Genomic DNA, 15,119 nt, shown 5'->3' on the forward strand with positions numbered 1-15,119 from the left:
ACAGCGCCCGCGGAGGAGCCCCGGGGGCTGCGGCGGGACTGAGGGGGAACAGCGCCCGCGGAGGAGCCCCGGGGGCTGCGGCGGGACTTAGGGGGCTGCAGGAGCCGCCGGCTGAGAACCGGAACTGCCGGGCTGGAGGAGCCGCGTCTGGTGGTGTGGGGCTGAGGGAGCCGGGGGGTGTTGGAGGGGTTCCGACAGGGCTGGAGGAGCCTAGGGGTGCCTGGGGAAGGCCGGGAGGGCTGGTGTGGCCTGAGGGGAGCTTGAGGAACGAGGGCTGAGGGAGCCCCAGGGGCTGGAAGAGCCAGGGGTGTGGAGGAGCCGGGGTTGGAAGGGTCATGAGGGGTTGGGAGAGTCAGGGGCGGGTTTGAGGGGACTGGCGGAGCCCTTCACTGGTGTGCCCTGAGCTCAAGGGTTGCTCTGGAGTAGCAGGATAAATCAGGATAAATATGAGCTTAAAATGTGCCACTTCCACCAGCGGTCCCTGTCAGCAGGCAATTTGAACTCAGTAAAACTGAGTGATATGAAGAGCAAAGAGGAGAGGGGGATAAAATGAGCCGTGTGGTTTGTTTTTCCTTAAAGCATCACCCATGATTTGCATCATAGAGAAGTGCAGAAGCTTTTCTTGCTTTGCCTTTAAACTTGCTGCTGGTATTTGAAACCAGACTGTCTTTCTCTGTTTTGCTGGGATATTCCAGCTGTTTGCAGCTTCCAGGCAGGATGCTCACACACTGCCTCTGCATTTGATATTCCATCCCCTGCTCTGGTACTTGTACAAACTGCTGCCCTGTGACCCATTTCCCTTCATACAGGAAGGATTAAATTAATACAGACATTTTCTTTCACAGTTACTGCTTTCCACATCCCAGACTGTGATGGATTGATTCGTTGACCCAGCTTACAAGTATTTATCATCTTTGGAGAAGCAGACACTGCAAAGGCCTTTCAGGAGACATGTGGGCTCAAAATGGCATTAGATTGTGGTGCTGGTAAATACAGGGTGAAGTGGAGATGTTTTAGAGTTTTCAGTGCTTAAGAATAGAGATAATAAATACAGATTTTTACAGGAGTGATGCTGGAAGGGTGGTGGGAGCCAAAGGCAGCCTCCAGGTTATGAAGCACTCATAGCTGTGCAGAGAAGAGCCTGGTAGGACAGAGTAAAATCCTTTATTCCACCTGTGGAAAGGAGTAGCTCAGAGATATCCTTGTGTTGTCAGGTGAAAGAAAATCAGCTTTTTTTTTTTCTTTTTTCCTCCAGGATTCTCCTGAGCTGGCCCAATTTCTGTTTTCTATTATTATTATTAACTGGAGAAGTCTCATCCTCTTCCCTGGTTTGTGCCATGAGCACAACCAGCTGCAGACAAATAAACTCCTGTGAGTTTGGTTTTCTGTCAGAGCAGAGTTCTCAGCCCCTGCCAGCACCAGCACCTGGGAGGTGAATCCAGCTGTAAGTGGGTGCTGGGAAAAGCTTGTGCCTGTCAGTTAGTCAGGATTTGGGTGTTCTTTTGGGACTCCTGGGAGCTGGATGTCAGTTAACCATCGACACTCAGCTCCTGCTGCCTCAGAATAGCTCAGCTCAAGTTGCTGCTGACAGAGCTCCAAGGGACCCTGGGCTCCACTGCCTGCTGCTCCCTGTGGAGCTCTGTGACCTTGCAAGGGCATCCCAGGGCACTCCTGAGGGACTGAATCCCTCTGGGTCACTGCCTTGGCTTGGAAAGTCAGGTTTCTGCTAAGGAAGGCAGGAGCCTCCCCTGAAATGGGAAATGTAAACCCCCTTGTCACAGACATATTTGCTGAAAAATCCTTTAGTTAGGATCTTTTCTCCTGAGAAGCTGGGAAGCTTCAGCTTCTCCAGGTTTTGCTGCTTTGGAATGTGATTTGGAGAATTGTTTACCCAGCATGTGAAATTGTTTTTACTCGATGAGCAATGACAGCCACCTGTGTCAAGGCTGTGAGCAGTCACAAGATTTTATTATCATTCCTTTTCTAGCCTTCTGATGAAATCCTTCTGTTCTTTAGTATAGTTTTAATAGATCATTTCCTTTTAATATAATATATATACTAAAATAATAAATCAGCCTTCTGAACCATGGAGTTAAGATTCTCATCTCTTCCCCATTCTGGGACCCCTGCAAACACCACCACACCCCCTCCTTCCAAATTGCTATAAATTTGAAATTAAGGGGCTCTCAGGCAAAAATGTGGGAGCAGGAAATAACAGTTCTTTAGTAGGGAAGAAAATAAAAAGATAAAATAAACAATGCAGTACACTAAAACAACAGTGACAGAGTCAGAACCCAGCCTGACACCCTGTGGTGTTGGCACAGTCCCATTGGAATTGTGGCTCAGCCCTCCTGCAGTGTCAGGGCTGGCTCTGCTGGAGCAGGGATCCCAGAAAAGCCATCCCAGGAAGCTGCCACCAGCACCAAGTGCCACCACTGTGAAGCAGAGAGGAGGGAGAGGCTGCTCTTGCTGCCACCAACAGAAAAATGACCTTTTGGAGCTGGTTTCTATGCTGTGGAACCCCTGGTCCCGTGTGAACCCCGCGGGCTGTGCCAGGAGCACGATGAGGTTCCTGCAGCCGGATCTGGGTCAGTGTGTGCTGCTGTTGTCCTGACGACTGTGACCCACTTTCCCCTCATTTGTGCAGGCAGCAGCCAATGGGGCCGGGGCAGGGCCAGCACAAAGGCTCACTCAGCACCTTCCTCCTGCCTTTGTCTCCAAGCTGGGTCCTGCACAAACTGGGCTTTTCTCCTCCGGATTTATTTGTGTGTTTCTTGCAGAGAAAAACCCTCATTTTGTGAGCCCCTCTGTTGTTTGATAGCTGAGGTGAGGTGTGTGGAAGGGTTGTGCTGTTTCTGCTGCCGTGGATGATAAATCTGCACATCTGGAATTTGATTTCTGGCAGAGGCAGGTTTATTACCCAGGATATGCATCCCAAAGAGCAAACCTCACATCACCTTCCTGTGGATGAGGGGCACAGGGACTCCGAGGAAATCAGGGATCTGATGCTGTGGGTGGACCTGTGGATCTGCAAGGACTCAATCACCCTGTGCTGTGGCAGACTGGTTTCTGTGTTCCTCACATGAACACAATCGATTCTTCCTTCCTGTTCATTGTGTTTATGGTGTTAATCATCCACCATTCATAACAGGTGGATAATTAGAAATATTTTTGGGCTGTGTCTGCCCCAGAAATGATTCTAGCTTTGAGGAGAGATAGGATCCTGCACACAGCCCTGAGAAATCCACAGAGTGGGGTGAACACGGGGTAGGGACAGACCCTGCAGCAGCTGCCCCATCAGCCCCAGGCAGGAAAGCACCGAGGCAAGGAGCCTGGCCAACATTTCTGTGTGGATTATCCTCATCCCTGAGAGGGCAGAAACAGAAAAACCTTTCAGGACCTGGCTCTGGTGAGCCTGTGAGAGCAGCTGTGTTTCTGTGGTGTGCAAAGTGAAATTATCTGGATGGTTCCAGTGTAAAACCTGGGAAATGTCATGGTGTGGATTTTTCCCTGAGGAAACTTGTACCCTCAGTTATACCCCCTGAGACTTGGTGTGTTTATTGTCTTGATTCAGTAAAACTTTCTCCGTTTTTAAAGCCAAAACAACCTGAGGAAGCCACCTGGCTCTTCTGTGTGGATTATTCTCATCACTGAGAGGGCAGAGACAGAAAAACCTTTTAGGACCTGGCTGTGGTGAGGCTGTGAGAGCAGCCAGAGCTGCATTTCTGTGGTGTGCAAAGTGAAATTATCTGGTCACACAGGGATGGCTCCAGTGTAAAACCCGGGAAATGTCATGGTGTGGATTTTTCCCTGAGGAAACTTCTGTTATACCCCCTGAGACTTGGTGTGTTTATTCTCTTGGTTCAGCAAAACTTTCTCCCTTTTTAAAGCCAAAACAACCCTGGGCAGCCACCTGGGGCTGTATTCTTCAGGGGTCTGAGCCTCCCCTTGTGCAAGGCTCAAAGCTCTGGGTTTGAGAAATCATGAAGAAGATTTCATGAGAAAATGATGAAGATGATGAGAAATTATGAAGATGATGAGAAATGATGAAGATGATGAGAAATGATGAAGATTTCTCTTCATGGCTGTCACCAAAGGGCTCCAAGGACACTGAGCAGGGCTGGGGAGCCCTCAGGGCTCAGGAGTGAGCAGAGAATTTGAGAGAAGCAGGGAAGCCGGTGCCAGCCTGCAGTGACACCCTGCTCTGTCCCTGCTGGTTGCTATGGCATTTCCATTTCTGCTGCTTTGCAAGGGGGATTTGTGGTTTTTCCCTGGTTACCCAGCAAACCTCAGCAGTATGGAGTCGCTGCTAATGTAAAAACTGTGATATGGGGAAAATTAAGTTGGATTTTTAGACGAGTCTGAACATCAGCAGTAGAGAATCATAAAATGGCTTGGGTGGGAAAGAACCTTCAAGATAATCCCACTCCAATGTGAACAAGGACATGCAACTCTAATTGCAAGAGACACTGAAATGTGAAAAATCTCTTGCTAAGGATTTCTCCTGTGAAAAACCGGTGGATTTTGGACCATGGATGACCCAGTAAACAACTTGGTCTTTCAGGACAGGGAACCTCATGAGTGCAGGTGATTTGCTGTAACATTTCAAGCCTTTATTCTGCCACACAAGGATCCCTCATGTTTCAATAGCCTCTTTTATGGTAGAAATTCTGTGCAAATTGGTCTAATTAGGATTAAATTACCCCTGAAATATATCCAGTGGAATTTACACATGGCACTTTTTTTTTTCCAGTTGAATACAGAAATGAAAAGATGCTATAAACCCTCATGTCCAGGAGTTTGAAGGTGATGATCCACCTAAATCAAGCCACCTCAGCCTTGAAATCCAGACAACTCAATCATACAAATACACTTTCTTCAAAAGTTCTAGGAAATTGGTACAGCAGTATTTGACTTCTGAGGAGATGGAAAATCCATGAGTGTCACCATGATATTTTATGAAAAATCCTTTTTGCCAGGATTTCTTCTCTTGCCAAGATGAGAAGCCTCAGCTTCTCCATGTTTTGCACCTCTGGAATGGGATTTGGAAAATTGTTTACCCAGCATGTGAATTGTTTTTAATTAATGGTTTTAATCAATTGTTTTTAATTAATTGTTTTTAATCAATCCCAGTCCAGCTGTGTTGTGACTCTGGTCAGTCACAAGTTTTTATTACTCATTCCTGTTTAGCCTTCTGATGTCTCCTTTCTCTTTCTTTAGTATAGTTTTAGTTTAACATATAATTAATATAATATAATATAATGTAATGTAATATAATATAATGCAATACAATGTAATATAGTATAATATAAATATATAATATATAATATATAATTATATATGTAATAATATTTAGTGATGATATAATATAATATAAAATAATATAAATATAATATAATAAATATGATATAATAAATATAATTAATATAATATAATCAGCCTTCTGAGAACTTGGAGTCAGTTCTCATCTCTCACCTCATCCTGGGGACCCTCACAACACCACAACCATTGGTGACCACACTATGAGCATTTTGGGAGTATTTTTTGGTCCATCTCACACATTTTGATGCCCTTTGGACAGGACAGAAAGGAGAGAAGTGATTTCCCCTCAAACATTGGGCCTGTGCCTCTGGATAAACCTTCTCCAGGAGAGCAAAGGATTTTACCTCTCAAGTCAGGCCTGTGAACCACAGAATCATTAAATAAAATCCTGGAATATCCTGGCTGGGAAGGGACCCACAGGGATCATCAGTGCCACCCCTGGCCCTGCACAGGCACCCCAAAAACCTCACCCTGAGCCTGGGGGGTCACAGGGAGCAGCCCTTAGGACAAGGGATGGAGGGACAGGAGCCAGGCAATGGCTCCCAGTGCCAGAGGGCAGGGCTGGATGGGATCTTGGCAATCAGGAATTGTTCCCTGGCAGGGTGGGCAGGCCCTGGCACAGGGTGCCCAGAGCAGCTGGGGCTGCCCCTGCATCCCTGGCAGTGCCCAAGGCCAGGCTGGACAGGGCTGGGAGCAGCCTGGGACAGTGGGAGGTGTCCCTGCCATGGCAGGGGTGGCTCTGGTGTTGGGGTCTCTTGCTTGTCAGAGTGACCCCAAGAAGAGCTCCAAAGTCTCTTTTCCCAGCCTGGAGCTTGAAGAAGGAGTCAGGGCTCTTCATTTCTCAGTCTCAAGGTTGTTTATTGTGTCTTATCTGTAAAATTCTCCTGCCCTGCCGAGATCAGCCCAGCAGGACAGTTCCAGGCACTCTGCCTGCCCCCGGGGCAGGGTTATGTCTTTATACTAAAAACTACGTGTACAATGTTTGCAATTCCTTCCCAATACCTACCACCTATGTTAGACAGTGAGCTTCTACCCTAAACCAATCCCAAAGTGCCACCATCACAGCAGAAGATGGAGGCCAAGAAGAAGAAGGAGCAAGGCTGGACACACCCAGTTCCCTCCATCTTGCCTCCTGAACCCCCATACCAAAAACCCCAAAATCTACTTTTCCACCCCGTGATAACTTCACTATTATTCTACCTAAACTGTTGTGGCTGCTGATCTTCATACAAGGTTGGTGATTTGCTCCACGGGTCACAATCAAACCCCCAGGTGTTCTGGGCTCTGTGCCAGGGTCTCTGAGCCCCTGGCAGGGCTCTTGGCAGTCCAGGACAGCCAGGGGGATGTCCTGGGTTCCCACACATTGGGTGAGTTTTAAGGTCCCTCCCAACCCAAACCAATCCGGGATTCTATGGTTAAAATAAGAACATGAAAACTCTGGATTGAGACATTTTGGATTGCTTGGTTACAGAGCACAGCACAGCAGCATTGATCCAGAAAAACACATTTCTTACACCTTGCTGCAGCAAATCCTGCAGCTCATTTCAAACCCCCACACTGTGCTGTTGGCCAGCTCAGCAGTGAGAAAGAGCCCTAATAAAAGGCAATTCTGCTCCCAGGGAAGCTTTTCATACACAGTGGAGTCTGAAATTCTTACACTGCTTCCCCTGCTGTGCCTTTTACAAGAGAGATCCCCACTTTTCCAGAAAAATCTGTGTGACACCTTTTAAGTGATGCATTCACTGAATTAAATCAAACAGCCAGCTAGGGAAAATTCAGATAAATTAAGAAGACAAAGCAAATAGAAAGAAATTAAGCACATACATGCATGAGAGCTTTCACCCAGCAGCCTGTTAACTGATACACATTATTATGTTCATGGATACTTTTCATACATGCAAAATTAAAATATATAGAATATATATAAATAGAGGGAATATATAAAAATAAATGTAAATATAACTATAAATATAAATATATTTTATATAAATAAAGGGAATCCCTTAAATAAAGGGAATGTAAATAAATCTGTATTTTTAATATAAATAAGGGGAATTTCCCAAATAAAGGGAAAACAAATAAATCTGTATGTTTTAATATAAATAATGGGAATTTCCCAAATAAAGGGAATATAAATAAATTATATTTTTATACAACAAATATAAAGGTGTGTTTTGTCATATGAGATTAAAATTACTTCAGAACTGGCATATTCTGTCCCCAAAATTATGTAAACTTTCATGGCCTGACAGAATCATGTGATAAGGTAGTACAAGAGGGAGTGCTAAAATTAGGAAGGGGAATGGCTCTGTCTGCAGCTTTCTTTGGGACTGGCCTGAGTGAAAAGTGATCACTGATGGGGCCTGTGCCAGGCAGAGGGGAAAGAGCTCCCTGGGGTGGGAATTCTGTCTGCACTGCTGTCCCACAGGGAGCCAGGCTTAGCACAAAGCCCTGGAATAATTCATTAGCTCGCAGCAAGACTGCAGGAGTTAAAGGAAATTCTTGTGTCACTTTACACTCCAGCCCACAGGAATTCCAAACCTTCCAGTGAGTGGGTTTAATTTATTGTCTTTTAGTGAAAATCCAGTCACATGTTACATCCTTCATCCCAAAAATGCCTGAGGTCCAACACACCTTGAAAGGTGTTGTAGATAAATCCCAACACTATCAGTGTCCTTACAGGCTGATAATCTTAGAATCATTAAGGTTGGAAAAGATCTCCAAGATCACTGAGTTCAACCTTAAATTTCAGCCTCTCTGCAATTCTCATGGATTCCTTCCAGAAGCTGCAGCCCCAACTGTTCTGCAAACAGAAACTGCAAAAACAGGGCTGAAAACACCTCCCTGCCCAAAGAGCACCTGCAGCTCCTGCAGGAGACCCTGCTGTGCTTCCTGTCACAGACACATTTTATGGAAAATCCTTTCCTTGGGATTTTCCCTCCTGAGAAGCTGAGAGGCCTCAGGAACAAAATATAAACATTGATTATCTGTTGCTGTGGAATGCAACAGGTGCATCTGGGATTGGTCTCATGTGGTTGTTTCTAATTAATGGCCAATCACAGCCCAGCTGGCTCGGACTCTGTCTGAGCCACAAACCTTTGTTATTCATTCCTTCTTTTCCTATTCTTAGCCAGCCTTCTGATGAAATCCTTTCTTCTATGTTTTTAGTATAGAAGAATATACTAAATATTTATATATTTAATATTTTAAATATAATAAATATCATAAAAATAATGGAATTTTAATATAATATATAATAATATATAAAATATTTTAATATAATTTAAAATTTAATATATAATATATTATCGTATATTATATATGATAATATATATAATATAATATATAATATATTATATATTATACAATATATAATATAATATATAATATATAATATATATTATATATAATATATAATGTATACTATTATATATAATATATATAATATAAATAAATAAATAAATAAATAAATAAATATATATATATATATATATATATATATATATATAATATATATATATAATAAAATAATAAATCAAGCCTTCTGAAACATGGAGCCAGATCCTCATCTCTTCCCTCGTCCTAACACCATCACATGCTTCCCCTCCTTGGGAGGCATTTTTGTGCAACTGAGAGCCCCTCTAAGCCTTTCTTCTTTAAAATGGAGTCTGAGGCAATGATTTTCACAAGGGAGAAGCTGAGTTTTGTAATTCCCGAAAATCTGAGTCACTGCTACCCACTGCCAGTTGCCACTTTAGGAGCTCAGTCTGGCAACTGTGTCCCAGTGGGCAGAGGAAGTGGGAAATATTTGGGCATTGTCCAAGAGGAGAAGTTCTCCACAAACACTTCTTGCTGTTCCAGGGCTGGATGGGAATGCAGCTTGTGTTGCCCAGGATTTTGGGAAAGAGTAGTTATAAGAAATAAGGGACTCAGTTTGCCATAATACACCTAAATTAAAGTGCACCACCCCGACAGAACTGTGATGGGCCAATCAAGAGCCTGAAACCTTCATGCAAATGAAGGATCCAAAAAGAAACCAGAACACCGATCACTTGGGTTTTAAATATTTATAAAGTGTAATGATAATAAGATGGTTATAAAAATAGCAATATAAATAGAGTAATAATAATTTGGACAATTTGGATTAGGACAATATGAGACAATAGAAACAAAGAGTTATGGGCAGTCTGGGTACTTTGTTCTGGGCAGCACAAGGCTGAAAAAGGACACAGTTAACAGAGGATTAACCCTTAAAAACAATAACCTGTTGCATATTCATACCCCTCATACATGATGCATAAATTCCATTCAAACACAGGATTCTGTCTGATCATTGTCAACATCTTCCTCTGAATCCTCAGGGCTGAGTGAGGCAGGAAGAAGTTCATTTCTTCTGATAATGGGGCAATAAATTCTCTTTCTCTGAAAGATTCAGGTGTCCTGTGGCTGCTATCTCAGTGCGAGTCCTTTCTTTAAGAAAAAGCATCTTACATAGCATCGTTTCTATTTTAACATTTTGTTATAATCTAAAACTATATTTACCACACTCCTTAGGAGAATTAATACAGCATCAATTTCTTACACAACACAAACAATATTGATTTGAATATTTGTGAAAAGCCAATCATAAAACACGCATTTTTCACAAAAAGGACAAAAAAACAAGATAAAAAGGGGACTTCTAATTGAGAGGAATAGCAGATTTGTCTTTCCAAACAAGCTGTGGGGCTGCTGGTAGATAAAACCAGCACTAGGAAATAAAAGAAACAATGGGAAGGATTCCACTGATTGATGAATGGAAAAAGATATTTGCTTTTACAAATAAACTTTAGGTTTGCTGAGAAATGAAATTAGACATTGAAAGAGGAAAGAAACAATGGGGAAGAAAAATCCCTAAATTCCGTAAGAATTAAAAATTAAAAGGGAGGGTTGTACATTAGAGGGGAGTCTTTGGTATCAGGTGTTCTGGGAAGTCTGAACCTCTCAAGTACCTCAGAAATGGGGAAAGAGAGAAGGGAAATTGAGATAAAAAGGAGGCTGAGTCCTCTAAAACGTGGAGAGATCCCAGGGGAATGCCCCATGGCCTCTCCCTTTATCTGAATAAAGTCAAAGGACTCCTCTCTCTCCTTTTTGGACATAAACCCCTGGTGTTTGTGGATTAATTTTCCTTAAATCAAAAAAGCCCATAATCTATAATTTCTGTGGATTTTTGCCTTTTTCAGGAAACTGAACTGAGCATGTGGGAGACAACCAGTATCAGCCAGAGCAGCTGCTGCGCTTTTCCTGGTTCTCTCATGAAATGAGATTTCAGAGGCTGCTGTCTCTATCCCTGGCTGGATCCCTCTGGCATACAGAGGAATAATTAATGAAAAATTAGAAATCTGCATTTGTGGGCTCCTTTTGCAGACAATACTTGACGAATCTCCACAGTCATCTACCCAAATAAGAGGAGATTACCCGAGATCCTAATCTGCCATAAATCAAACAGGCAGGGAGCCTTACCTCGAGAGACAGACAAACAGCACAGAGCCTACGTGGGGGTTTAGCCTACATCATTCTAAATCTAATTTCAGCCAACACCAGGACTCTGAAGATGGATTTTTAGGCTGCATTTCAAGGCATCAAAATCTGGGATGTGTTCTCTGCTTCTCCCTCTGCATCTCTCTGCCATTGTCATCGATTCCGGTCACACACAAAGAAAATCAGGCAGGTGGGGACAGTGGCACAGAGGTCCCAAGCCTGCAGAGCTTTTTTTGGGAATGTCAAGAGCTGCCAGCACCATTGGGGAAAGATAGAAAATAAAAATGTAATCGCTTTCAAAGAGCCCAGCAAGACAGAAATCAGAAGGAGAGAAGAAAATGCCCCTTCCTGAGGGATGCTGCAGCTGCCAGGAACCTGTGATTCCTCTGAGGAGCACCAGGGCTGGTGTGAAAAACGCCAATCTCTTGTTTTTAAAATTTTACAAGTTTAATAAGTAATAAAATGGTTATAAAAATAGTAGTACAATTAGAGTAATAATAATTTGGACAATTTGAATTAGGACAATATGAGACAATAGAAACAAAGAGTTACGGACCGTCCGGGTACCTTTTTCTGGGCAATATAAGGACACAGTTAACAGAGGATCAACCCTTAAAAACAACAGCCTGTTGCATATTCATACACCTCATACATGATGCATAAATTCCATTTGAATACAGGATTCTGTCTGGGCAGTGTCAGCTTCTCCCTCATAATCCCAACGGCCTCATCCTGCCCGAGTGAGGCGGGAAGAAGTTCATTTCTCCTGATAATGGAGCAATAAATTCTCTTTCTCTGAAAGATTCAGGTGTCCTGTGGCTGCTGTCTCAGTGCGAGTCCTTTCTTTAAAAAAAGAACTATCCTACATAGCATGGTTTCTATTTTAACAATTTGTCATAACCTAAAACTATATTTACCACAGTACTTAGGAGAATTAACACAGCATCACCTTCTAACGCTACACATACAATACTCATTTGAATATTTGCGAAAAGCCAATCATAAAATACTCATTTTTCACAGCTGGGATCATGGGGCAGCAGCAGTTCGCTCTCTGGAGGAATGCCGAGGTTTGGGGGAGCTCGCTATAATTTGCAAATCAAAACCAAACAAAATCAGACAAGGAAATCTTTTCCGGGGACATTCTGGATTTCCTCAGGCTATAAAAATGTTGAAGCCTCTGAACATCTCAGACCTGCTTTCCTGCATTCCAGGGCTACAGCCTACCTGTACCCTAAGGCTAAGATGGAATCACTGTCTCACACCGATTCTTCCTGACATTCACAAGCTCCTTACAAAAAAAAAAACCAAACAAATCCCTCCCCACATTCGCTTTTGGCAAGTAAAGGAAGAGCAGATAAGGAAATATAAATGTCATTTTTTCCCTAAGGATAACGCGTGAAAGATGCAAATGCACGAGTGTGAAAGACAGCCCAGACTCCAAGGCGTTCCTGACTGTTGATCTTAGCACCATCCACATCTTTTTGTCGCAGGTGTCACCGCAGAGGTGAAGCGAGGAGCAACTGTGACTCAGGATGGCAGCGATGGGGAAGGGATTTCTCGCTCCCTGCCTGTTCCTGGAGCCACCAGCCCCCAAGAGCTTGTTCACAGCCTGCTGCCTCCGGAGCAGGGTGAAATCCTTCGCTGCGAGGTCATTCCGTGGGTGTTTACCAAGCCCTGTTGGTGTCTGATGAAATTCCAACCCCTCTAATTGGCATTTCCTTGTTGGGCACGCAGGATGAACCAGATGCCTTGGGGCCAATACTGAGAGCATCCTAAAGAGGAAAATATCAACCCACTGCGCAGAGGATTTGGCATCAACAGTGGAATTTCTCCGTGGTGAGTGGTTTGCCTTGTCTGTGTCCTGTTTTCCTGGATGGAAGCAGCTCACACTAAATCCAAACTCCCTTTGAGACCTTTCTGGGGAGTCTTGTATAGATGTATATTCTGATTTCTCATTATTTGGACAAAGAATTAAAATTTAAGGCGTAGGAAATGATTTTATCCCAGATTTACCTTCCTTAGCACCCTCACAGGAGCCAGGTACATCCTCTAAAAAAACAGCACAAGAACCATAAAACAGAGAATCATAGCTAAGGGCCAGAAAAAGCTGTGCTACTCTGAAACACACAAAGCTCTAATTTTTAATGCTTTTTTGTGCCCTTAAAGCACCATGAACAGGCTGCAGGAAGGAGCAGGCATTTGGCAGCTGATCACCTGGCAAGTGTTAAAAGGAACAACTTCTGCAGAGCTCAGGAGACTGCCAAGGTAACTTCCATCTTCATCCTCTGGGTCTTTCTGCTTTGCTGGATTGTATAATTTGTTTATTCTTTGGACAAAGCGGGCAACAATGTAAATATTGGCATCAATAACAAAAGGAAAAGTGGAAACTAAGAACACTGGTTGCTCTGGCTTGGTGCTCTTGCACTGGCTTTGCCCTTTCTGAAATTCTTTCCTTTGCCCTCTTCTTTTTGTTACTTCATTTAATGTGAAGAATTATTAATGCTCCGTGTAAAATGATCCCCTGGGTTTGTTTGTTGTTGGGTTTTTTTTGGTGCTTTGTTTTAAATTACAAATACACAAGGCCTGTGGAGCTTTCCCTATCTGTGGAGCTGATCTGCCACCAGGGAAAAGCTGCAGGCACCAGGTTTGGCTCTGCAACAGCAAAGGGAAACCTGTCAATCCACATGAAATGCTGAAACAGCAACTGAAACATTTGCTTTTCCCAGCAGGCACCCAGGGCCTCTTTGAGGATTAAACCTACTGCTAAATTTAGCCTGGTCTCACTGGAGTCAGTATCAGAAGTTATCAGATCAGGACATCTCTGGAGGGAATGACGTCTGTCCATGGAAGTCTGAGCCCTGCCAGGCTCCTGTCCCAGGAGCTGGGAATGTTCTGGGGAGCCACAGACTCCAGAGGAATAATTAATGGGAAATTATTTATCCCCACATCGTGGGATTCTTCAGAGGATGGGGAAAGCCTGCTCTCATCAGGCTGTTCAGAGAGGAAAATAACCCTGACCTGAATGTCACAGGGCAGAATGGTTAAATCACCTGAAACATTGGGACCCATTCTTCTCTGAGCTGGTTTTTAGTGCCTTTCACTGCCCTTTTCCATTGGTGGATCATGCCAATGGAAATTCCCTTTTCCAGTGCAATTTACACTCTCATCTGCTCTAAATTAAGGAGTGTTTATGAACATTTTAAGAGTTAAATCTGTGGGGGACATGAGAAACCCTTCAAAATATAACCAGGCTTTGCAGATTCTTGTTTGGGTCGATTGGCTGGGTCATGATTTCCTCATCATTCCACCTCTGAGCTGTGGAAATTCATTATTCCATCCCTTCAGGAAACACCCCAGTCCCATTTTCTTTCTGTTTGGAGCAGAGCCTGAAGGAAGGAAGGGCCTGGAAAGGGCAGCTGGGGCTTTCCAGAGGTGCTGGAGCAGCTCTGTGTCCCCACAGCTGTAGTTAAAATGTGCAGCTTTTTCAAATCCCATTTTTGCTTCTTGGGCTGAAGGACAGCAGGCTGGAATTGCACCAGCCTGGCCGTGCTGAGCCATGGAAATTCAAGCCAAGTTCCATTTCTCTCACTGGGAAAGGCTTCACCAAATGGAACTTGTGATTCCTCTGAGGCTGTTGTCTTCTCAAAATCAATCCTGCTCCTGTTGGGTACTCTGAAGGTGTTCAGAGCTTGAATTTTAACCTCCTCTGGAATATTTCTTCTCTCTGTGTTTGATTGGAAGCTGTGATTTGACTCAGTTTGATTTGATTCAGGGTCCAAAGACGCTGAAGAGCAAAGACTGCACTCAGAGAGCAGAGAAGCAGTGAATATTCAGCCACACTAAATATTCACTTGTGCAGAGAATTTTGATTTTTTTCCAGTTTTGAATGCTGATACTCCACATAAATCTGCTGGAACTGTGTGTGTGTGTGTATATTTACCATTCACAGGTGAATGCCCTCCTCCCTCTTCCAGTGACAAAAGGAAAAATAGAGACAACTGGTATAAACACCAAAGGAGGCAATTCATTTTTCAAGGAATAAGGACATTTCAAGGGAATTTTCAAGGGAATTTCTAATTTATTCTTAAATTTCCAATTTCCTCGTTTCCTTCCCTGAAATCTGAAGCTGTCTGCTCTGAGAACAACACCACAAACCCCTTTTACCCTGTTACTTCCATTTAGAACAGTTCCAGACACAGCTGTAGGACATGAATTCTGATCTCCTCCTTCAACCACAATTATTTTGTCCCCAGCTCCTGGTGCCACAGAGCTCC

General features: G+C 43.6%; 1 long non-coding RNA gene across 1 annotated transcript; it reads left to right on the plus strand.

The window, feature by feature from the left end:
* Nucleotides 1–370: 370 nt before the first annotated feature.
* LOC136566947 (uncharacterized) lies at nt 371–2,091 on the plus strand. Its single transcript, XR_010785088.1, has 2 exons — nt 371–986; nt 1,065–2,091. It is a non-coding gene; the product is annotated as an uncharacterized lncRNA (long non-coding RNA).
* The last annotated feature ends 13,028 nt before the right edge of the window (nt 2,092–15,119 follow it).

The sequence above is a fragment of the Molothrus aeneus genome, chromosome 27 (genome assembly GCF_037042795.1).
Source record: "Molothrus aeneus isolate 106 chromosome 27, BPBGC_Maene_1.0, whole genome shotgun sequence".
Classification (NCBI taxonomy): Eukaryota; Metazoa; Chordata; class Aves; order Passeriformes; family Icteridae; genus Molothrus; species Molothrus aeneus.